Below are 24,802 nucleotides of genomic sequence, written 5' to 3'. Positions count from 1 at the left end.
CAGGGTACTGGTACTACTGCCAAGAGCAGAAAACTTTCATCTTCCAAACCCTCAATCAGCCAGTTTCTCATCTGCATCCCATAAATCATCAGGAAGGAACAAGCTCATTATCTCAGCGCTGGGGACAAAAGTCTTTTACATGACACTGAACTTCTGACTACTGCAAAACTCGGCAGCTTGTCATCATATCTTCAATAGGTGTGTTGGCCCCTGTAAGAAACTGGGTCAGAATTTCATGGCTGTGACCTGAAATTTCAATTTTGTTATGTATTGTAACTTGCAATGGGCCTATGTCCAAAGGTAATTGGGTCTAGTGGTCTGTGGAGTTACTCGGATGTTTGTTGTTTTAATAGGTTTGGGGAAAGAGACGTGAATCTTTCTGCCTCTGAAAACATCGTATGTCTGGAGGCAAGGCCTACGGAAACTTCTCTGCTCTACTTTGGGAAGGTGTTTCAATGTGTCTACTTCAAAGTTCCTGTGTAGGAACTCCTAAGTAGAAGCTGTTAAGTTTTCTTATACCTCCACCCTGTAGTTTCCTTTATTTAAGGGGATTGATTGTGTTCTGGAAACTTCCAATTTACAAAATATTTTATTCTTGTGTCCTATATAATTTCCTATGATTATTAAAGACATTTCCTCAGGAAGGTCTCAGCTTTCATCTTGTTTTCTAAGGATAGAAATACTATGAGTATTACATGGAAGGTATTCCAGATGTGGACATTCTCTTACTTCAGGATCAAGAAGAGACAAGTTAGTAGGAATGAAAAAGGGTATACTCTATAACTGGTATGGCAAATCTCTCCCATAACAGGTCAGATAATAACATATGTTTGGCTTTTAAGCCATCCCATCTCTGTCGTTACTACCCAAGTCAGTAACAAAGCCAAAGACAATGTGTAAAAGAATGAGTGTGGTTGAATTACAATAAACTTTATTTATGGACACAAATTTGAATTTCATATGATTTTTCACTTGGGATGAAATTCTTCTTCTTTTGATGCTTTTCAAATATCTAAAAATGTAAAAACCATACTTCATTCACAGGCTGTTAAAAAAACAACAATATAACACAAGGTGGCAGACCAGATTTGGCCTGTAGGCTGTAGTCTGCTGACTCCTACTCTTTAAGATGCACACACAAGTAACTTGAGTATAAATATTTCACAAAAATTGCTGTAGACATTGCTGGATCTAGCCTTTTAAAGTTGTGAGACAATTTATGTTTGCATTTTTGTAGAGAGAATTCAAAACCAGTTTATTTATGATCAACATCTTTGTGAGTGGGTATTTTAAAAACAGTGAAAACAAAGCATATTTTTATGGCACAGTAGAAAGATAAATGACCGAAGTTTTAGGGGTCTAAGATTTTCCACTTAGTTCTGACATTAAGGACTTATCACATTAGGTTTGCTCTTCTCTAAAATGGGAATAATACTAGCGTTCCTACTATTGTAAAAGTAGGAGTTTTAGGAAATCCAGGTGAGTTTGTGCTCCTGAAATTTCCTGGAAAAAAGACCAAATGCTACATGTGTGTGGAGTAACTTGCCAGGAGTATCCCAAAAGTTTTTGGGCTAGTACAGCATATAATTTCTTTCAGCAATTGTATGAGAAAAATGCTTTCATATAAACAGATAGATATAGATGGATATTTTTGTATTCATGCTGTGATGATCTCAGGAGAGAAATGATCTACCCTGAATATTTTATCTTTTAGTAACACTAGCAATCTTGCCATATGTGAATCTTTTAAAATCATGCTACAAGCTCCTGTTTCATTTAGAATATTGAGTTTCCTCTGATTTATTCCAAATGAAAATGGCCAAAGGATGAAATATGCCTGTATACACCTTATGCATGGGAGAATATAGAAGACAGTGGGTTGAGGATCGGATTGAAGAAGAACAAAGGCCTTCATAGAAGTGGTTCTTCCTAATATGGAAAGGTTACTAGTTGACAAGATAGGAAAGGCATTTTTCTTTTTAATTTTAAATTCAGTTTAATTAACATATAGTGTATTATTAGTTTCAGAGGTAGAATTTTGTGATTCATCAGTTGCATATAACACCAGTGCTCCTTCTATCAAGTGCCTTCCTTAATGCCCATCATTCAGTTATCCCATTCCCCCACTTCTAGCAACCCTGGGTTTGTTCCCTAGAGTTTAGCATCTCTTATGATTTCAGAAAGACATCTTTCTTAACCTTCTGCTCTTCAGAGAGATATTAACAATAAATCATAGTGTGTGTGTGTGTGTGTGTGTGTATGAAAGGACATATACAATATACTACAATGGGAGAATAATTTCAAGGGTGAAAAATACTCATCTTAAAATCATTCAGTTTGCTTAATTTTAGTTTAATCAATTTTGTAAAAGACACTTTTTTTTTGGCTTGCAAGAAATAATTCAATGAAAGACTAGAAAACGTTATGAGAAGGGTAAATTTTTGTTTGTGTTTCTTAGAATATGAAATCACTTGTCGCCTAAATAGAGAATCTTAATTAAAATAGATGAGAAACCAGGGAAGCGGAGGAGAAAGACATTTAAACATATTTTTCTTGTGTAAGATTTTTCATGTTTTCTTCATAAAAATTGAATTTCCCTTCTGGGCTTTGCAGTATAGTTTGTATAATTATTTTGGAGAAATGAGAAATGTGAGAAGGAAATTGGGGTATTTTAGAACCAAACCCAAATAGATGCTACATCTGGCTGATTTCAGTTAACTCTCCAAGCACCACTATAATGGTGTAAATGTTGCGAATTATGATGATGTAAAGTTTTATATTTCCCACTTCTGACACTCATTTTCACAATGCTGGCATCTCTGTCCACTTGTTCTTACTTTTTTTTTATTCTTCCATATTTTTAATATTATTATAGTCTTATTAATGATGTGCCTACCATTTTCTGATTTGGTTGCATGTCTGTGATATCGGCAGTCATGCTCAAGAAATTTGACTTTGAATGAGACCAGCCTAATGTCTCTTGTTAGTCCATAGTGTAATGAAAGAGCCTTTAATAATGGGTCAACACTAACAAAAGTTTTTCTCATTAGATATACACTACAGAGTCTTAGTACAGTTGTTGCTAGGTTCAGCTTTTCTTAGAGGGGACCGTAACACATTCTGACACCAGATTCAAAATTTCAGAGCATAGAATTTGTAGGGACTATAAAACCTAATGATGCCAAATAGGAGTTCAGAGACCTCTATCCACTCTACCATCTTGCTATATTAGAAACCCCCTTAAGGAACAGTTAAACAGTACAAAAGGAGCACAATATGTTAAACTCCTAGTACTTAGGCATTTTCAAAATTAGAACCAAATTTAAACTCAAGGAGTTATGTGTACACTCTTGGATAATTTTGTAGATCCTGGATTCATCATCTATTAAGATCAATGTAAATTGCCCCTGTCATGGAGAGGCAGTACACTCAGAGGATGAGAACTCAGCTCTGCAGTCAGACTTACCTGGTATTAATCTTGCCTGTTCTCTGTTCTAGCTAAGACTATTGTAGCACAACTAGTCAATGGCTAAACTTAGTGGTTTAGTCAATAGTCTCTGCATCTCAGCTTCTCCCTCTTTAAAATGAGGATAAAAACTATATCTTTCTTAAAAAGCCACTGAAGTAAATCATATATAGTACTTAATACACATAAGATGCTTGGTACAGTGCTTGGCCCATAATAAGTGCTCAAAAAATAGTGTTAAATATTTAAAGAAAGCATACAGTCTTTCTAGAAGAGCACAATATACATAAATACATAGAGAAGAGTTATCATGGTTTCAAGAAGGTGGTGGTATTTCTGCAGACAGACGTAACCTCAGGAATAATTTCAGGAACAGTAGACAATGTGTATCTTTAAGGGTCCCAAGAATAGTTGTACTCAACTATTGAGTAAAAGATCACTGGGGAACGGAGTGTCTAGGAAGGTTCTTGAAAGTGGTATTTGATCTGAGTCTTACAGAATTAAATAGGTAAGAGATGGGGAGGACATTAAGCTAAGTAGGGCATTTTAGGTGGGGAAAGTGGAAACCAGGCCCTAATGATGACTAGCTGATCTCAGAGGGTCCCTTCTTTAAGACCATGGCCCAGTGGCAGACATTACAGGGCTTTCAAACAAGATGGCCAATCCAAAGATGGAAAAATTGGATCCTTAGAGTATTATGTATCAGGAATCTAAATTCATGAACCCTAAGTATGAACCATTTTAAACCACTAAGTTTAGCCATGACTAGTTGTGTGACATTGACCAAGATTCTTACCCCTTGGTATTTCAACTTACTCATCTGTTAAGTGGGGCAACCATACCTCTTTCAGAGGAAAATTTTAAGAGTTAAATTTGGTGTTATAAATGGAGATGCCTTGCTTGACACGTTGTAGATAATTAGGTCCTCATTTAATGACAATCTTTCAAGTCTTTATTCCCCACCTTCCCCTACCCCATCTCCTTGTTTAGACACTGATTGCTCAGGGAAAACTATTTGGAAAGAATTACGATTTACTTCATTTATTCTTCAAAGATAATAGTCTCGGAGTATTTGGATGGCTTAGTCGATTAAGCTTCTAACTGTTGATTTCTTGCTCAGGCAATGATCTCAGATTCATGAGATGTAGCCCCACATCGGGCTCCATGGTCAGTGTGGAGTCTGCTTGAGATTCTTTCTTCCTTTTCCCTCTGCTCCTCTGTGCTCATATACTCTCTTTCTTTCTCTGTAAAAAAAGTTACTTAAAAAAAGAAAAGAAAAGATAATAGCCCTATGGTTTTGGAGGGTTTGAGCATTTAGAGCAGCCTCCAATCCATATCATCTTATTTTATCGTCAGAACACTTTTATAACTTCTATAGAGAATTCCAGAAAAGGAGATCCAGCAGAGTGCATAGGGTTGGCTCCTCAAGGGGCAGTGGAACTATCTAGAAAGACATAGGTCTTGCTCACTTTGGCCCTGAGGGAATTTGACTAATCCCTGCTTCCTCCACTCTGGGAATGCTTTATGTCTGAGAATAAAATTATCAACCAAGGGAAAAGAGAAGCAGGAGTATTAGCCTTTTTTTTTTTTTTTTAAAGGGGTGGGGAAGTTGAGAGAGAATCTTAAGCAGGCTCTATGCCCAGGACAGAGCCCAGTGTGGGTCTTGATCTCAGGACCCTGACATCTTGACCCAAACTGAGATCATGACCTGAGCCGAAATCAAGAGTCAGATGCTTAACTGACTGAACCACTCAGGCACCCCTATTTTAGCTTTTTGCATACTGAAGGGTTCAAAGATGGGGTGAAAAGGATAATTGCTTTGGCAGGTACTTATTTTATTCCTTAATCAGCCTTTTTAAACTTTAGTCCCTGTAGGCTGCGGCCACATGAAGTTTTACATAGAAAAGCTTGTAAAACTTTAAAATACGTACCTTACAACCTAGATAATCTGGATTGGAAAAGTGCATGCAGAGATATATATCATAGATAAGTGGGCTCACCTTATTCCCCTTGGGCTGGGGTTTTGGTGAATGGGGGCAAAGGGGAATACGTATTCAGTAGGTGTTGCACTCTTGTGAAGACCAGAAGGCACCCGACATACCAAAGAGAACAGCGTACATATGCTGGGATGCACCTTCAGGGCTGGCACTGCCCTTGGAGATTGCCTTGTCCTTCCATGCTGATCAGTTCATCTTCTTCCCAGGGGGGGCCTTGACAAGTCATTTGTTCACAGAAGACACCTCCAGAGCTAACCTTCAACATTTACCACAGCGGATCCATTCTCTGAAGGAAATACATGCAGAATATATCTATGCTTATTACAGAGCAAATATTCTGTGCTGAGAGGGCAAGGAACAACTTTTTTCGCCTTTTGTTCTCATGCACAAAACTCAGGGGCACCCCCCCCCCACACTCCCTGTTGCTTCTAGAGAGGGGCATGCAGAGTTATTTACTTTATTACATTATTTATATTTCCAGATTGTTCTTGGGATTAATTGCTATTGAAGCCCAGATTTAATTAGCATAAACTTTAGTAACAGCTTAATATAAATTAAATTACAAGCCATTTCTCTTTGAGAAATATTAGGATTTATTAGTGGTCCCCCCAAAACCAATTAGTTTGAACGGATCCATTGCAGCATTAATGGATGGAGGAAGCGTTGTGTGCTATTGTTTGTAATTATATAGACCACATTCCCTCCCTCCCCTCTCCCTTTTTTTGTGTCTATTCTGGTGATTAGCCTGGGTGGAAGATTTGTCTTTTTGCCCAAGGCCTTAGGAAAGCAATAATGGTCATCAAGAGAGAAACTGGCTCCACAGAGAGACAAAGGAGGGGAGGGAAGGGGAATCTGAGAATAAGGAAATCGTCAGGTCACAGTTCAGGACTTAAAAAAAAAAAAAAGTCTGATGCAAAAAGAAATGAGGATTTCAACTCCAAGAAGTATGAAATGACTTTCTCATAAATCTCTAAATGGCTAAAGGAAACTGTGGTTACGTATTCCTGTTTGTGCTGTGGGCTAGGAAAAAGACAGTGCATGCTGTGTGCTGTTGCCAAATTAGTCTTCTAGAAGAATAGTGTGATCATGTCATTCCCCTGCTCAAGAGATGACAGTTACGGGAATGAGCCTCAGAGTCAGACAAGTTGGAGCCCCAGTTTTGCCATTGGTCCATTCGACCTTGGGCAACCCAACATCAACTGTTGTTTCAGTTTTTCCATGTGTAAAAAGGGATAATGATGGAGCCTTCCTCACAAGGTTTTTGTAAGGATCTTATGAATTAATGTAGGAGAGGCTCAGCACCATGGCCTAAAATAAAATCACTCAGTATTTATTGTTATTAATAGAGAAGGTACATTTCTGTCAGCATAGTATGTAGCATCTTTTATCATCCTGTGTCTACCTGTCTTTAAGCAGGATGCCCTGATACTCTATTCCAGAATGTCTTCCTTATAACTAGACCAATTGCTTGTATTATTATTTGACAAGTATCTTTATTATGTTGTAAGCCTTTTTGAGTTAGAGATGATGTCTTACCCAGTTTCAGATCCCCAGTGTCCAGTAAAGTCCCTAAAAAAATGCAGATGCAACCCTTCCTTTGATAAGATGAGTTTTGTAAACTGTAATTTCAAGTCCAAGGTTCTCGTGAGTCGACAGTGTCTTAAGACGCTTGCAGATAGGGCACCAATTTGGCCTTGGGTATTCCCATATGTGAAATAGAGGAGTTGGATGTGGGCTCTCTCTAACTTAAAAATGTTTTGATTTTATTTAATCTGTTTTAACTTCACTGCTGTCATGTTTCCATGATGCCAAACATCACCCACATCGAGACTGAAATATTAGCCAAAACACTGATATTTTCAAATACTCAGATGATTCATATTATATGAAAAGCATATTTTTTTCCTAACATGCTTTCCTTTTTCCACAGGATGCTTGACACGAGGCTATTCTTTCCTGTGAATTTGGCAAGGCAGTGGTGACTGAAATGAAGCAGATGGTTGGAGAATTTAGAAGATGTGGTTAATCCTTACATATTTTTGCCTACATGCCTTTGTGAATCTTCCTTACAAGAAAGTAGGAAAGGCAACTTTCCAGCTTTTATCAATTGTCATCAGCGGAGCTGCGCTTTTCTTGTGGAAGACTTTGGGAGAGAGTGTTGACACCAGGATCACACTCCTTAAATGAGAGATGGGTCATTAGTCATGTAGGTGATAGCTTCAGGAAATTGTGGGAAGTATCCCTTTCCTAATCTGTGGCTGACTTCATCTCTAGAGGTACGCTGATGAATCAGATGAGGCGAATGTTTTCTGGAAACCAGAGTAAATAACTAATGTTGAATAAATTACCTAAATTACTAAATGGGACATTGGATTCCTTGAAGAATTAAATTCACAGCACGTGAATGAGTGAGCAATTTCTTTCAGCAGGTAATTTATTTAACAGTAAGCTCAGCCAGTGTATGGTAATACAGGTCAAATCCTATTGAAGGAAAGAATTTGCATTTTAAACGTCTTTCCCATTTCTCAGCCAGTGGCATGATTCTTTCACACATCTGAATGCCTAAAACTGGTAAACAAGTGCTCTGGTCAAATGCTCCTTAGGTAGATGAAACAGTGTTAGTTCCCACATAATTGGTTCATTCTTTTGGTAGAAGTATTGAATGAATTATTTAAGAAAATCTTTTTTGTGTGATTCAATGTGATCTTTAATTTGAAATAAAGAGCGAGAAAGCCAACAGATACAAAATATATTACAGAATGAATATAAAGAAATTGAAGCAAGGTGATTTTATTTCTTTTACATTTTGTGAACTTGTATATTTGAAATTGCAACTGATGCCTCTTACCCTGACATTTTCTGTTGCCCCAGCCCTTCCTGTAATCTGAGCATATATATATATCTGAAGATATAATAAAACTAGCTCCTAATTTTAATAGTACTTACTACATGTCAGACCACGTTCCACATACTTTACATTTATTAGCCCATGTAATCATTACAAAAGCCTCAACGTTAGGTGAAAGTGTCCCCCCATTTTGCAGTTGTAATACCTGTAGAAGGCACAGAGACATTACCATTCGCCTAAGGTGACACAGCTCATAAGACTCCAGCAGTCTAAATTTAGAAGTTAACCTTGTACCATGTTTGTCGAACTTGAGCATTCATTGGAATCACCTGAAGGGCTCCATCAGTAACAGATTCCTGGGTTCTACCTGCAGAACCCCAGAGTGTCTGAGTCAATAAATCTGGGAGGGAACCTGAACATGTAGATACTGACAAATTCCTAGGTGATGCTGATGCTACTGGTGTGAGTGTCACACTGTAAGACCACTGCACTATGCCTGTCTCAAAAGCCCATAACCCAGAAAATGTTGTTATAGCAGAAAAACAGTCAAAGCTTTTCCACTTTGAAAGTCCAGATGGCGAGGGTACTAAAGGTATAGGAAATATGTAATCACTCTTATCTGGCTTTTTTGGATCCTGAGATTAGAAAACCTTCCCAGGATAGAGGGAAGAGAGGAATGCATGGGTGTTGTTGGGTCTTAAACCTGTCTCTTCTGGACTCTTCCCCCAGGAAGGGTGGGAGAAAAGGGGGGAAAAATAGAAACCCCAGAAAGGGTTGGTAGATCCGAGGACAGAGAAGGCCTGTGTCTTCTGCCAAGTGAAGGCCATGAAAATCGCAAAGTTTTGGTGTTCCCATTCCTTAGCATGTTGGGAAAGCTCAAGTGACTATCTGGGATGTCTTGGTGGATAGGCTTGAAAGGTAGAGGCAGGAACAAGAGGCAGCAGCATAAATCATATTCAAGAGGCAGCACAATCATATCCATGAGCATTTAGGAGGCCTTAGCTATGGCTTGCAGAGAGCCTCTGACTTGATGAGATCTTGGGGTTGGGATGAAGCTGACCAGGAGTATCTGTACTGACAGATGACCAAACACCAGGGAAGGACAAGGATATGTCCTGGATGCTGAGTGGACAGATGGCTGCACAGTGGACCAGATGCCCACCCTCTGCCACCTCTTGTACCCTATAGGAACCAGATACATCTCCAAACCTCAGAGATATCCCTTGGAAAAGGGGGTGGGGTGGCTTGTTTAGAGAGTTCAGCCTTTCTTTCCTTGGGAAGCAAGGATTACTTGGAGTAGTATTAGCCCAGACTAACAAGGTAGTGAGAGGCCATTCCCCACTCCAAATAAATCCATCTTGACCTTTTGTAAAGGGGTGTTTGGGACCTCCGTGGAAAGCCTATATATTTTTTTTTATAATTTTTTTTATTTTTTATAAACATATATTTTTATCCCCAGGGGTACAGGTGTGTGAATCACCAGGTTTACACACTTCACAGCACTCACCAAAACACATACCCTCCCCAATGTCCATAATACCACCCCCTTCTCCCAAACCCCCTCCCCCCAGCAACCCTCAGTTTGTTTTGTGAGATTAAGAGTCACTTATGGTTTGTCTCCCTCCCAATCCCATCTTGTTTCATTTATTCTTCTCCTACCCACTTAAGCCTCCATGTTGCATCACCACTTCCTCATATCAGGGAGATCATATGATAGTTGTCTTTCTCTGCTTGACTTATTTCGCTAAGCATGATACGCTCTAGTTCTATCCATGTTGTCGCAAATGGCAAGATTTCATTTCTTTTGATGGCTGCATAGTATTCCATTGTGTATATATACCACATCTTCTTGATCCATTCATCTGTTGATGGACATCTAGGTTCTTTCCATAGTTTGGCTATTGTGGACATTGCTGCTATAAACATTCGGGTACACGTGCCCCTTTGGATCACTACGTTTGTATCTTTAGGGTAAATACCCAATAGTGCAATTGCTGGGTCATAGGGCAGTTCTATTTTCAACATTTTGAGGAACCTCCATGCTGTTTTCCAGAGAGGTTGCACCAGCTTGCATTCCCACCAACAGTGTAGGAGGGTTCCCCTTTCTCAGCATCCTTGCCAGCATCTGTCATTTCCTGACTTGTTGATTTTAGCCATTCTGACTGGTGTGAGGTGATATCTCATTGTGGTTTTGATTTGTATTTCCCTGATGCCGAGTGATATGGAGCACTTTTTCATGTGTCTGTTGGCCATCTGGATGTCTTCTTTGCAGAAATGTCTGTTCATGTCCTCTGCCCATTTTTTGATTGGATTATTTGTTCTTTGGGTGTTGAGTTTGCTAAGTTCTTTATAGATTCTGGACACTAGTCCTTTATCTGATATGTCGTTTGCAAATCTTCTCCCATTCTGTCAGTTGTCTTTTGATTTTGTTAACTGTTTCCTTTGCTGTGCAAAAGCTTTTGATCTTGATGAAATCCCAATAGTTCATTTTTTCCCTTGCTTCCCTTGCCTTTTGCATTGTTCCTAGGAAGATGTTGCTGCGGCAGAGGTCGAAGAGGTTGCTGCCTGTGTTCTCCTCAAGGATTTTGATGGATTCCTTTCACACATTGAGGTCCTTCATCCATTTTGAGTCTATTTTTGTGTGTGGTGTAAGGAAATGGTCCAATTTCATTTTTCTGCATGTGGCTGTCCAATTTTCCCAGCACCATTTATTGAAGAGGCTGTCTTTTTTCCATTGGACATTCTTTCCTGCTTTGTCGAAGATTAGTTGACCATAGAGTTGAGAGTCTATTTCTGGGCTCTCTATTCTGTTCCATTGATCTATGGGTCTGTTTTTGTGCCAGTACCATGCTGTCTTGATGATGACAGCTTTGTAATAGAGCTTGAAGTCCGGAATTGTGATGCCACCAACGTTGGCTTGCTTTTTCAGGAAAGCCTATATTTTGAAGGAATATAGAAAACCCCAGTCTTTCAAGCCCTGGAGGTCTAGCCATTAACATCTGCAAGCTATAGTTTTCTTACCTATAAAATGGAACTACTACTTCCCTGACACAGTAGTTTGATTTTTATATGATGCCAAACACATCACACTTGACATGTAGCTGCTACAATGTTGCTTCTACATTCTGAAGATATCATGAATAATAGGTTTGGCAGAAAGTAAAAGGTAATCATGCTTGGAAGCAAGCATATAAATTATAAGGCAAAAAGTGAAATTTGACATGAAAACTACTTTCAGTTAAATAGAAAATTCTTGCTTTTTAAAACATGAGCGTTCCCGGGTGCCTGGGTGGCTCAGTGGGTTAAGCCGCTGCCTTCGGCTCAGGTCATGATCTCAGGGTCCTGAGATCGAGTCCCGCATCGGGCTCCCTGCTGAGCAGAGAGCCCGCTTCCCTCTCTCTCTCTCTGCCTGCCTCTCCATCTACTTGTGATTTCTCTCTGTCAAATAAATAAATAAAATATTAAAAAAAAAAAAAAAAACATGAGCGTTCCCAATTTGACTCATTATCTAAGATGTAAGAATGAAGAAGTTTTTTGACTACAGATATTTTATAGTCTGTTTTTATGGAAGATGTGTATTGCAATATGTGGGCCCATTATCCCTCTCTTTTGAGGCTGCAGAACCCCTGATTTATTATGGTAGAAATATATCCAACCAGAAATCTGTATTTTTCAGACTCCTTTGCAGATAGGTGTGTCCATCTGTCTAGGTTTTGGCCAATGAGATGTGAGTAAAAAAGTCATGTGGTGCTTCTGGATTGCTCCTCAAAAAAAATAGAGGGTGTGGGAGTTTCAGCTAAGTACACAGTTTAGAGAGAACACAGTGCACACAAGACCTCCCTCACATCTGACACCAACAAGTTTAGGGAGTTTGCAAAACACTCTCAGGTTTGGTAGTTCACTCTAAGGACTCACAAAACTCACACAATAAAGGTGTTAATATTTGTGGTTACCACTAACTATAGGAGAAGGAGACAGATGATAATTAGCCAAGGAGGGAAATGCATAGGGCAGAATCTAGCAGTCATCCAAATGCAGAACTCCCTGTTGCCATCTTCCCTGTGGAGCTATGAATGGCATAAACTCCTCCTGTGTGACAATACATGTGGAATCTTTCCAACCAGGAAAACTCACCCAAACCTTGGGTCCAGAGTTTTTATTGGGGCTCCACCATATACGGCTCATTGGCTGGCCTGAAGTCTCCAGTGCCTCCAAGAGATTGGCCTCAAACCTATAGCCTCCACTCCCTGTGGTGGTGGTTGGAATAGACCCTGGGTAGGACCCATCACAAGTCACACTATGAGACTGTCCAGTGGTCAAATCCCCTAGGGCAAATAGACAGTTCTATCACATGCAGAATTTCAGGGACCAGGAGATTACCTCTCAGTAGCTGAGGGCAAAAACCAGGCACCTTTTTGGGTAAGGTTAATTCTTCACTGCACAGAGGGTCAGGGCTTTCTTTCCCCTCTTCCTTCCTCCTGCCAGTGGCTAGAATACCCAATGAATGGGTGGAGCTCTCCACCTGTCATTGTGAGGAACACACAGCATCCTAAAGTTGCTGGCCTGGTGTCTGAGGAGGAACCTAGAGTTCTGACAACTCCATGTGTCAAAGTCCCCCACAGCAAAGCCTGCTTAGCTCTAAATTCTTTTATACAACTGAGAAATAAATATCGATATGACTGAGGCCATTTACTTTTACTTGTCTCCCCCACTTACAATCATTAAATATAATTCTCACCAAAACTGCATATTTTTGACTTTCCATTTTAGAAAGATAACATCGACTCTCTTGCTTTAAAAATGTCCTTATTTAAAAAAAAATTGTCAGGCATATAGGATTCCAATTTTCAATCCTCAAAATATACATTTTTGAGAAGTATTTAAATTGCATTTAGGAAGACATTTCCTTATGAAAGCAGAAGTTCTCTCCATGTTCAGTGTTTCAGTGTTTCAAACTTTCATCAGAGTAGTCAATGTTGATTTTTTATTCAGGATACATTTGAACACTTCAGGCAGTGTTAGTTCTGGCAATTTTTACGTTTATACCAAGAATAACATTTCCCATAGTCTTATTCATTATCTACTTACATCATGGTGGCTCCTCTTTCCTTCTCACTTCTTGTAAGGGGAATATTTCAGTGGCCGGTGGCAATCATTTTCTCTTAGAGTCACCTTTTTGTGTGCTTGTATATGCTGTCCCCATCTAACTGTGCCTCCCCCCATCAGTCATAAAAGAATTATAATAGCTATAATTCTCTTGCAATCAGTCAATTGCTGCAGTTAACAAATGGTTTATTAGAGTGTTAACCTCCATTAGCTGAGAGGCTAGGTCATTAACTGCCTCTGATAACCATTTCTCAAGGTTTATGACTTAAATAATCACTGAAATAATGACTTCCATTCTTTTATCTGGAGGAAAACGAAGTTTCCTAAGAACTTAGAATTTAGGGATAAAATGAGTAATATTGGTTAAGAAATATCTGTAGACATGGATCTTCCATTTTGTTTTAGGGTCCTGGTGTTTGTATTACAACCTTTATTTAAGCAAAGATGAGAAACAGAATCTATAACCGTCAGACACCAAAAGGGGGTTCTCAATGACAATGTCTTCTGGGAACTAGAGTGTGGAGGTAAATTACATGTTTTTCTTTTACCTGCTAATCTCTTGTCCTGGAATTACCAGCAGTTTTAACATAAACTACATAGTCTCAATAGTTTTGATATAAACTATCTAGCCTTTTGTGACTTGATTCACTGGTGAGCAGTGGTACCCCACCTACTTGTAGCTTTCTGTAGTAAGACGGAAACTCTTCTCAGAGTGACGGGAGCTGTTAGTGCTAATCTCTATTTGGCATCTCTAGTGATTCAGGATGGCCAGTCATGACATGAAAAGGACAATGGGATTCAGAGACATGATGGTGCTCAAAAACCTCACCAGTTGTCAATTGCCCAGGAATAAAGGTTTTATAGGTAGAGAGGGTGGAAGGTTTGTGTGCTAACTCAGAGAGTGCCAGTTTTCCTATTTCTAAGGTGGGAATGGCAGTGTGAATATGGTCATTCCTAGATAATTTGAGGATGAAATGAAATAGTGCTTGTGAAGCATTTATGAATGGGATAAGAGATTAAAATGCCACTTCTATTTTCATATTGCTAATATGCCTAGAAACGAATGTTTAAAACCACCAAAATGAATATTTTCTCATTGCATGCTCTCATTCAATCATTTAAATACTTTCAACTATACAAAACTAATAACATTACTTATAACATGGGTTGTAACCGGTCTTTCTTTGGTTAACTTGACTCTTTTGCAAAAGAAATTATTTATCAAAGGAGGAACAAGAACCATTTCTTACTTATCTGTATAGCTACTCTGCCTGAACATGAGTATCTCACAGTAAGTTTTAAATAAATATTTGTTAAAGTTATTAAATTAAATTAAATTAACCTGGTAAAAATTAATCTTTCTTTTTGTGGTCCTTCAATGATTGTATCTTCGTGAAGGAGTTTTTTTTTTTTTTAATGTTCTGTTTATATCAGTTTTTTACCCTTCTGTGTACTCTGCTAACTTGTAGGCTTAGTTAGAACACAGTCTTTTTCTCTTTATATCCATCATAATGCCTAACACGGTACCTTGCCTATCGTGTAACATTTCCTGGATTATTTCTCCATTTAAAGATCCTTAACTTAATCACAAAGTCCCTTTTGCCAGTTAGGTAATATGTTCTCGAATTCTGGGTATTAGAATGTGGACTTCATTGGAGCACCATTATTCTGTCTAACATGGATATTAGCTGGTAATAGGAAGGAATAAAAGGGTTCCATAGTCAGATAAATCTGGGAAATATTTGTATAAATAGCATTGAACATATGACTTAATGTAGGATTTTTCTGAGCTTTTTTGCCCAAAGGAATTCCTTTTTTGGTAATGGATATCTCCCCCCCCCCCCCCCAACAAATAGTAGACTAGTGTTTATGATAAAGTCATGGGTGGAAATGGAAAAGAAATCTGGAAGCTTTGGTTGCTTCCTAATTCTTATAGATGACACATAAAATGAATACTAAAATTTCTAAAAAGACCAGTTTTTTAGACTTTGGTTCTGTTTGATTCATCCAACTTTAATTTGTTCTTTATTAGTTAGTCCTCACCAAATTGCCCTTATTCAAAAAGGATGATTCCTTCCAGTTTCAGCTCTGACATGTAAATAAATAACAATTTGTCACTCCCATCCTTTCCACAAGAAAGACTGGACAAGCTGAAATATCATCTTCTTTGCTTGGACCCATCAGTCTCTGTAACTGAGGTTACAGGACAAACCATCACCCCAAAGTCTGTAGAGACAGTGCATACAGAGAGATATAGCCACTGAGATCTGCTTACTCTGGAGCAGAGGTCACTGGAGCTATAAACTGGTAGGAACATTTAGTGGTAATTTTGACAAATTGCTGCAGGTTGAGTGTGGACTAGCTTGAGAGTGAGAAACTCCTGGAACCTGGCCTTGTGAAAGATTCTCTTGTGACTGTGGCAGAGAGAGGAAAACGTAACCATTGTGAAATATTCTCTGAGACTCCTCTATAACATAAGTGTTTTCTTCAGGGGAAAAGATATCGCCAGAGCACAATTCTTATCCTAGCAGGATGTAGGGAAATTCTCTCTATTCCCTTGAACTCATTCATCCTTCCTTTCTTACCTAAATGGGGAACAAAAATTATAATCAATAGGGGGCAGGATTTCAATGAAATAACTTGGGAATGCTTCAGCTAGGAAAGGGAGCAGAAGCAGAAGCAAAAAGCTTCTGGAGGAGGGACAAAGACATTTATGAAGGCCCCAGTCTGAGACACAGGCTTGCTAAAAGGTGTAGACATAATTTATATGTTATAGAATGATTCCCTCCCTCACAACCTACCTAACACCACACCAAAAGTCTCCACTGTCATAAGAGTGGATTGCAGCAGAACTTCACATGATGATACCTCAAAGCCAAGAGGGAGACAAAAACAAGAACACTAGAGGGGCCCCTGGGTGGCTCAGTTGTTAATCATCTGCCTTCAACTCAGGTCATGATCCCAGGGTCCTGAGATCGAACCTTGCATCAGGCTCCCTGCTCAGCGGGGAACCTGCTTCTCCCTCTCCTTCTCCCCTTGCTTTGTTCCCTCTCTTGCTATATCTCTGTCAAATAAATAAAAATCTTAAAAAAAACAAAAACAAAAACAAAAACAAAAACAAAAATAAACAAGGACACTAGAGGAATTTGAAGCCTCTGGTGCTTATAGTTAGAGCAAACATTTAACAAAGGCTATCTCCTAGCCAGCTGAGCTCAAATCCTCACACTAACAGCCTATGTAAATCCTCAGATCCTGTTATCCAGTACTCATGTCCAGTGTGCAACAAAAAACCACTGAGGTATGGGAAAATCAAGAAAAATACAAAGTCTGAAGAGAAGTCAATCATTAGAACCAGATTCAGATATGCCACAGATGCTGAAATTATCAGATGGGGAATTTAAAATAATGTCTATTAAAATGTCAGCTTTTTAACAGAAAAAGGAAACAATATGCAAAAACAGTTGGACAATGTGGAAACAGGAAGAATCAAAAGAAAATGTTGCAGTCTCTCTCTGTCTGCCTCTCTGCCTACTTGTAATCTCTGTCAAATAAATAAATAAAATCTTAAAAAGAAAAAAATTGTCAAGTTACTATATTGCACACCTGAAACTAATATAACATTGTATATTAATTATTTTTCCCTAAAAAATGAAAAAAAAACTTGTGAGACAATGTCAAAAGGTATAACACATACATAATTGGAATATTGGAAGAAGAAAGAAGAGAGAATAGAACAGAAATATTTGAAATGGTAATAGTAGAGAATTTTCCAAAGTTAATGCCAGGCACCGTCTACAAACCCAGGAAGGTCAGAAAATACCAAGCAAAATAAATACCCCAAGCCCCACAACTCAGTGTATCATATTCAAACCACAAAAAATCAAAAACAAAAAGAAAAATTTTAGGGAACCCAGAGGTATAAAATTGCCTGCCTATAGAAGGGAAAGGATAAAAATTATAGCAGACTTCTCATCAGAAACCAGGCAGGAAAAAAGAAAGTGCAGTGAAATCTTTAAAGGGCTGAAGAAAATCCTTCACCAACTAGAATTCTATATTTAACAATGTTACTCTGCACAAGTGAAAGAAAAATACTTTCTCAGACAAACAAAAAATTAGAGACTTCCTTACCAGCTGACCTGTTCTGCAATGAGTATTTTATAAAGTTCTGTAAACAGGAGAAAAAGTGAGGCAGGTTAAATACTTGAATCTGCATAAAGAAAGGAAGAAAGTCAGAGCAAGAATAAATAAAAATGAAAAAAAATCTTTTATTTTTCTTATTCTTAGTTAATCTAAAAGATAGTGGTTTTTTAAAAAAACAATAATAGTAGCAATATATTCGTTGGTTATAACATAAGGATCATGAAAATAAATGACAGCAATGTCAGAAAGGATGGGAGAGAGAAATTGGAGACACTCTCCTATGAGTGTATGTGAGACAGTGTAGCATTATGGGAAAGTTGACTTCAATTGTTTTAAAATGTGTGTTGTAAGCTTTAGGATAGCCACCAAAACATTTTAAAAAAAGAGGTATAAATTATATGTAAGAAAGAAGCTATAATGGAATTCTAGAAAATGCTAAATTAAAATTTACTAAGGCAGAAAGAGGAAATAAAAAGGGGGAAAAAGGAATCAAGGAACAAATGTAACAAATAGAAAATAGACCTAGAGGGGTGCCTGGGTGGCTCAGTGGGTTAAGCCATAGCCTTTGGCTCAGATTGTGCTCTCAGGGTTATGGGATAGAGCCCCGCATAGGGCTGTCTGCTCAGTGGGGAGCCTGCTTCCCCCTCTCTCTCTGTCTGCCTGTCTGCCTACTTGTGATCTCTGTCAAATAAATAAATAAAATCTTAAAAAAAAAAGAAAAGAAAACAGTCATAGAACTGGTAGATATTAATCTGATTATATCCATCATCACTTTATTTTATTATTATTAATATTATTATTATTTTTTTTTTGAGAGAGAGAAAAAGAAAGAGAGAGAGAGAGAGAGCACAAGCAGGGGCAGGGACAGAGAGAGAGCGAGAATCCCAAGCAGTCTCCACCCCCAGCATGGACCCTAATGCGGGGCCTAATCTCATTTGATCTGAGCATAAATGAAAAGTTGGACATTAATCGGACTGAGCCACCCAGGTGCCTCTGCATCACTACTCTAAATGTGGATGGCTTAATATACCAGTTAAAGGACTGAGATTCCCTGAGTGAATAAAAGACAAGTCCAAACTACATGCTGTCTCTGAAAAACCCACTTTAATTATAAAAAATCAGATAAGTTAAAAACAAAAAGATGAAGATGCAAATGAAAAAATGATCATTTTAATCTTTGGAATCAAGATATGTGGTTATGAATTACAGTTCTATCTCTGAATGAACATGGACAAGTTATTTAACCTCTCTGTGCCTCAATTAGAAGTACAAACAAAAACATCTGCTAATCTTGTTCTTAAGTACATGATCAGTGCATGTAGCACGCCCAGCACAGTATCTGATTTATAAGTTGCGTGCAATAACACCTATTTTTTCCTCTGGTTTCTCATAGTTTTTCTTTCTTGATCTTCATCTTTTTATTTTGTAGAGTTTCTGTGTTCCTCTTCTACTATTTTCTTTTAAAATTTGCGGCACCTGGGTGGCTCAGTTGGTTAAGCATCTGTCTTTGTCTCAGGACATGATTCCAGGGTCCTGGGATCGAGCCACATGTAGGGCTCCCTGCTCAGTGGGGAGTTTGCTTCTCTGCCTCTGCCTGCCTACTTGTGCTCTCTCTGTCAAATAAATAAATAAAATCTTTAAAAAAATTGAATTATTATTTCCACATCATACATTACATCCTTCTACCCTGGGCATGACACTAGTATATAAAGTGGTGATTTGATGAAATCTAACAGTTTAGACATAGAATTAGCAATAATTAGGAAATGATTGTGCCTGTCAATACTGGAGAACTTAACAAATTGGGCAGATGTGTTCAAACAATTCTGCAGAATTAACCTTTTCTTGCTCCAAATGGGGGTAAAAAAGTAGTATTTGGAGAGAGTAGCTAGAAGAGGCTGTGCGCAGAGCTCTGCAATTGGTACAGGATAGGAATTGTGTTTGTCAATATGGTCTGAGAAGAATAGACAGGGAAACTATCCCTTAAAAATTAATGACAAGGATAAAGAGGAATGATACAGTCCTCCAATGAAGTCTGAAGAAATGAGTGGAAATTAATTCCTGGTGACCAACAGTAAAGTAAATAAATTGCTTTTTTCACACTTATGGCTTGGAAAATAAAATTCAAATCCTCAAACTCCCAGTTACCAAAATGAATAACAATAATTATAGGAAGCTTGCTACATAATGGTCATTTTAATTACCATGTTTTCACTTCTGTGATATAATTAGTTGTTTTTTATTTTTTATTTATTTATTTTTTTTTTTTTGGGAAAAATTTGAAGGAGAGACTTTTCCAGCTGGCTTTTGGTCTTGTGTGTTCTAATGAGTATAATTATATATTCCCAGCAACAATGTTCAGAATCCAAGGACGTGAGGAGGATTAGACCCTGAACATCTTATATCTCAAAAGAGAATCTGATGACAAGTCTGCTAAAGCTGGTTCCACAGGTCTTTTTCAGCGACTGAGCTAGTGGAGGACAAAATAAACTCTGTGCTTCTTTTGTCATTGGCAGAGAGGAATAGCCATGCTGAAAGCTGTGCCCTCCCCTGTGAGTGTTCCACCTTCTCCCCTCTGGTCCAGGTTAAACCCTAATATTGAATTCAATGACACTCTAAGCAATTATTGAACAGAAGGCTATAGAATCCTCCTCCAAGATTACCCATCCTCCACGGGCAGCTAGAGTTTTCAGTTGGTCTCAATATTGTTCTAAACTGTATACATGAAGAGCCACCGCTGTCTCAGTCAGATCATTGACAAGACCATGGAGAGCCAATGAAGGGGCTCACTGTAGCGTAGCTCTAGCCATAAAGGAACAGCTATAGACCACTTTAATAAGTATGAGGCCAATTGCACGGTATGCCACCCCAGAATGTCCTTTCTGAGCACAGTCTGTGAGCAATTAGAATGGGTTGCAAACTCTGGGAGGGGCCATCCGCGCCTTTTGTACTATACACTGTGACCGCAGTTGCTCTTCTGGAGATGCGTCTGGGGCTCTGAGGTAATGCCCCATGGTAGCAGTTTCTAGAGGCTAATTAAGTATTGCATAGAAAATGATATCCCTATATCTGCTTTAAATTTGCTGCCTGTTAATTTGGAGCAGTCCCTGGTTCTGATGTGATGGGATAGTGCAATTAGGAGTAATTGATGGCTCATTTCTGTACCGTTTATGGCTTTATGACGATAGCAGGATACAACTTCTAGTTGTTAATGAGGACCCCTCCTGAAACGAGGGATAACAAGATGATAATGCTTTCCATTTGTACCATGCCTTAGTCATGGCAGAACAAAGAGCCTCACTCAGATCCTCTAATTTTCGCATTGTATAGCGGCAAACCAGGGGCACAGGTAAAAGGGTGAGGTTTACCAATTGTGATTCTACAGCACAGAGAGCAAACTGCCTGACACTGTGGCCATCGACACTCATGGTATCTAGCTCTGCCTAGATTGCTATACTCTACCTCTCTCTCTTCTTTGCTTTTCTACTCTTTTTTTTTTTCCACCCTGTTTTATCCTTTTTTTTTTTTTTTAAAGATTTTACTTATTTATTTGACAGAGAGAGATCACAAGTAGATGGAGAGAGAGGCAGGCAGAGAGAGAGAGAGAGAGGGAAGCAGGCTCCCCGCTGAGCAGAGAGCCCGATGCGGGACTTGATCCCAGGACCCTGAGATCATGACCTGAGCCGAAGGCAGCGGCTTAACCCGCTGAGCCACCCAGGCACCCCACCCTGTTTTATTCTTGTAGAAAACGTGCAAAGGCAGAAAAGGGGAGGCAGAGAACATCTCCTGTATGTTCCTCCCTTATTTGAAAAGGAAAACACTATCATAAATCTCTACTAAATTTTCCTTGGGCTGGAACCAGTTCTCACACTTTGCCCTCCAACAATCATTTCCAAAGAGCTGTGAAATTACTAGCATTGGCTTAACCCAATTGTGGTTCTTCCCCAGGATTGAGTACATTGCCACTGGACAAAACTGGGATTCTGATGGCCAGGACAAATGGGAGGAATGACTGATGACTGGGCACTGAGAAATTGGCACCCAGAGCTGCTTACTCACCACGGTCTCTTCGAAAAGTCCCTAAGCCTCTGTTGTCCTCTAGGTTATCATGGGTTTCTGCCCACATGTTGAGGCATCAAAGCCTTCAGGAGAGCAGGCTTTCTCATAGGCTTTCTATACTAGAACAAAGTTGTGGTCCTCACCAAAAATAGGAAGTGTGTTCCCTTTTCCAAAGCAGCTTTGTGGTATCCATGCCTCACAAGTGTCCTCACATTAGAGAGCTTCCGTAATACCTCAGGTCCTCTTTCTACTTAGGTCACAGCTGGCCCTGGCCTTGGACCTGGGAGCAAATAACCATGTCTCCTTGACCCTGCCTTTTTCAGCAGAAGATTGTCCAATTACCTAAATGTCATTTTAGGTGCAGTTGTACCTCATGCTACTTCTAAAATGAGCATTAAAAAACCAAAACTACAGATGACACTGTGCATCTTAAGAGATCAAACTTCAGATTTAAAAAGCTAGAGAATTACTCTCAGAATTCACTTGACTAAACAAATGATAAGTTGTATATATATATATATATATATATATATATATATATAAAAATTAAAAATCTTGTTTAAGGAGGTTGGGATGTAATTGAGACAATCTATACCAGAAACATCTGGATCTGGAAACTGGTCAAGGTTACTAGGAATGACTTCGGTCATGTTTTATGTAACGAGAGGAAAATCATGCTGGGAAAATACAGTAGTGATTCTGGCCATAGTATTACCATGTAGAAATAATCAGCATCAGAGATGCCAGCCAGTGGGGTGTGGAGATGCCTAGAGGTGGGTGGAAATCAAGGAAACCATCAGGCAATAACAAATGGTTAACCTCCATTCAATTTGCCACCAGTATGTTCATTGATATCATGGATGTGTGCACTAAGCCTTGAGTATATCAGATAGCCCTGACGGTGGTTAACAGAGCCTAGACCTACTCTTTCCCACTATAGATTCTCCTAGTGCCATGTGCCACTCTGTATTAGCCCTGTCACCATGGACGCGTTAAGTTTGTTTGGGCGGATGTTTGGCTACTGTATACTTCCCTCTGTAGACTAAGCTCCATGACTGCTTCTGCTCATTATAGTATCCCCAGACCTATTATAGAGCTTTATAAAATATTTTAAATAAGTAAATACATACTAAGTAGATGAGTGAATAGATTTTAGGGCAGGCCTTTGTTCCTTGGGGAAAATAGTGAGAGTGGACAAGAATAAGGGTATATCTTTTTTTTTTTTTTTAGCATTTTTTTTTATTAATTTTTTATTTTTGATAAACATATATTTTTATCCCCAGGGGTACAGGTGTGTGAATCACCAGGTTTACACACTTCACAGCACGCACCAAAGCACATACCCTCCCCAATGTCCATAATCCCACCCCCTTCTCCCTAATCCCCTCCCCCCACCAACCCTCAGTTTGTTTTGTGAGATTAAAAGTCACTTATGGTTTGTCTCCATCCCAATCCCATCTTGTTTCATTTATTCTTCTCCTACCCACTTAAGCCTCCATGTTGCATCACCACTTCCTCATATCAGGGAGATCATATGATAGTTGTCTTTCTCTGCTTGACTTATTTCGCTAAGCATGATAAGCTCTAGTTCCATCCATGTTGTCGCAAATGGCAAGATTTCATTTCTTTTGATGGCTGCATAGTATTCCATTGTGTATATATACCACATCTTCTTGATCCATTCATCTGTTGATGGACATCTAGGTTCTTTCCATAGTTTGGCTATTGTGGACATTGCTGCTATAAACATTTGGGTGTGCACGTGCCCCTTTGGATCACTACATTTGTATCTTTAGGGTAAATACCCAATAGTGCAATTGCTGGGTCATAGGGCAGTTCTATTTTCAACATTTTGAGGAACCTCCATGCTCTTTTCCAGAGTGGCTGCACCAGCTTGCATTCCCACCAACAGTGTAGGAGGGTTCCCCTTTCTCCGCATCCTCACCAGCATCTGTCATTTCCTGACTTGTTGATATTAGCCATTCTGACTGGTGTGAGGTGATATCTCATTGTGGTTTTGATTTGTATTTCCCTGATGCCGAGTGATATGGAGCACTTTTTCATGTGTCTGTTAGCCATCTGGATGTCTTCTTTGCAGAAATGTCTGTTCATGTCCTCTGCCCATTTCTTGATTGGATTATTTGTTCTTTGGGTGTTGAGTTTGCAGTCATTAAAAATCTCCAAACAAACAAAAGCCCAGGGCCAGACGGCTTCCCGGGGGAATTCTACCAAACATTCAAAGAAGAACTAATTCCTATTCTCCTGAAACTGTTCCAAAAAATAGAAATGGAAGGAAAACTTCCAAACTCATTTTATGAGGCCAGCATCACCTTGATCCCAAAACCAGACAAGGATCCCATCAAAAAAGAGAGCTATAGACCAATATCCTTGATGGAACACCGATGCGAAAATACTCAACAAAATACTAGCCAATAGGATTCAACAGTACATTAAAAGGATTATTCACCACGACCAAGTGGGATTTATTCCAGGGCTGCAAGGTTGGTTCAACATCCGCAAATCAGTCAATGTGATACAACACATCAATAAAAGAAAGAACAAGAACCATATGATACTCTCAATAGATGCTGAAAAAGCATTTGACAAAGTACAGCATCCCTTCCTGATCAAAACTCTTCAAAGTGTAGGGATAGAGGGCACATACCTCAATATCATCAAAGCCATCTATGAAAAACCCACCGCAAATATCATTCTCAATGGAGAAAAACTGAAAGCTTTTCCGCTAAGGTCAGGAACACGGCAAGGATGTCCATTATCACCACTGCTATTCAACATAGTACTAGAGGTCCTAGCCTCAGCAATCAGATAACAAAAGGAAATTAAAGGCATCCAAATCGGCAAAGAAGAAGTCAAATTATCACTCTTCGCAGATGATATGATACTATATGTGGAAAACCCAAAAGACTCCACTCCAAAACTGCTAGAACTTATACAGGAATTCAGTAAAGTGTCAGGATATAAAATCAATGCACAGAAATCAGTTGCATTTCTCTACACCAACAGCAAGACAGAAGAAAGAGATATTAAGGAGTCAATCCCATTTACAATTGCATCGAAAACGATAAGATACCTAGTATTAAACCTAACCAAAGAGACACAGAATCTATACTCAGAAAACTATAAAGTACTCATGAAAGAAATTGAGGAAGACACAAAGAAATGGAA

This window comes from Mustela putorius, unplaced genomic scaffold, assembly GCF_011764305.1.
Source record: "Mustela putorius furo isolate JIRA1106 unplaced genomic scaffold, ASM1176430v1.1 tig00000129_pilon_pilon_pilon, whole genome shotgun sequence".
Classification (NCBI taxonomy): Eukaryota; Metazoa; Chordata; class Mammalia; order Carnivora; family Mustelidae; genus Mustela; species Mustela putorius.
Note: the sequence above shows the minus strand (reverse complement) of the source record.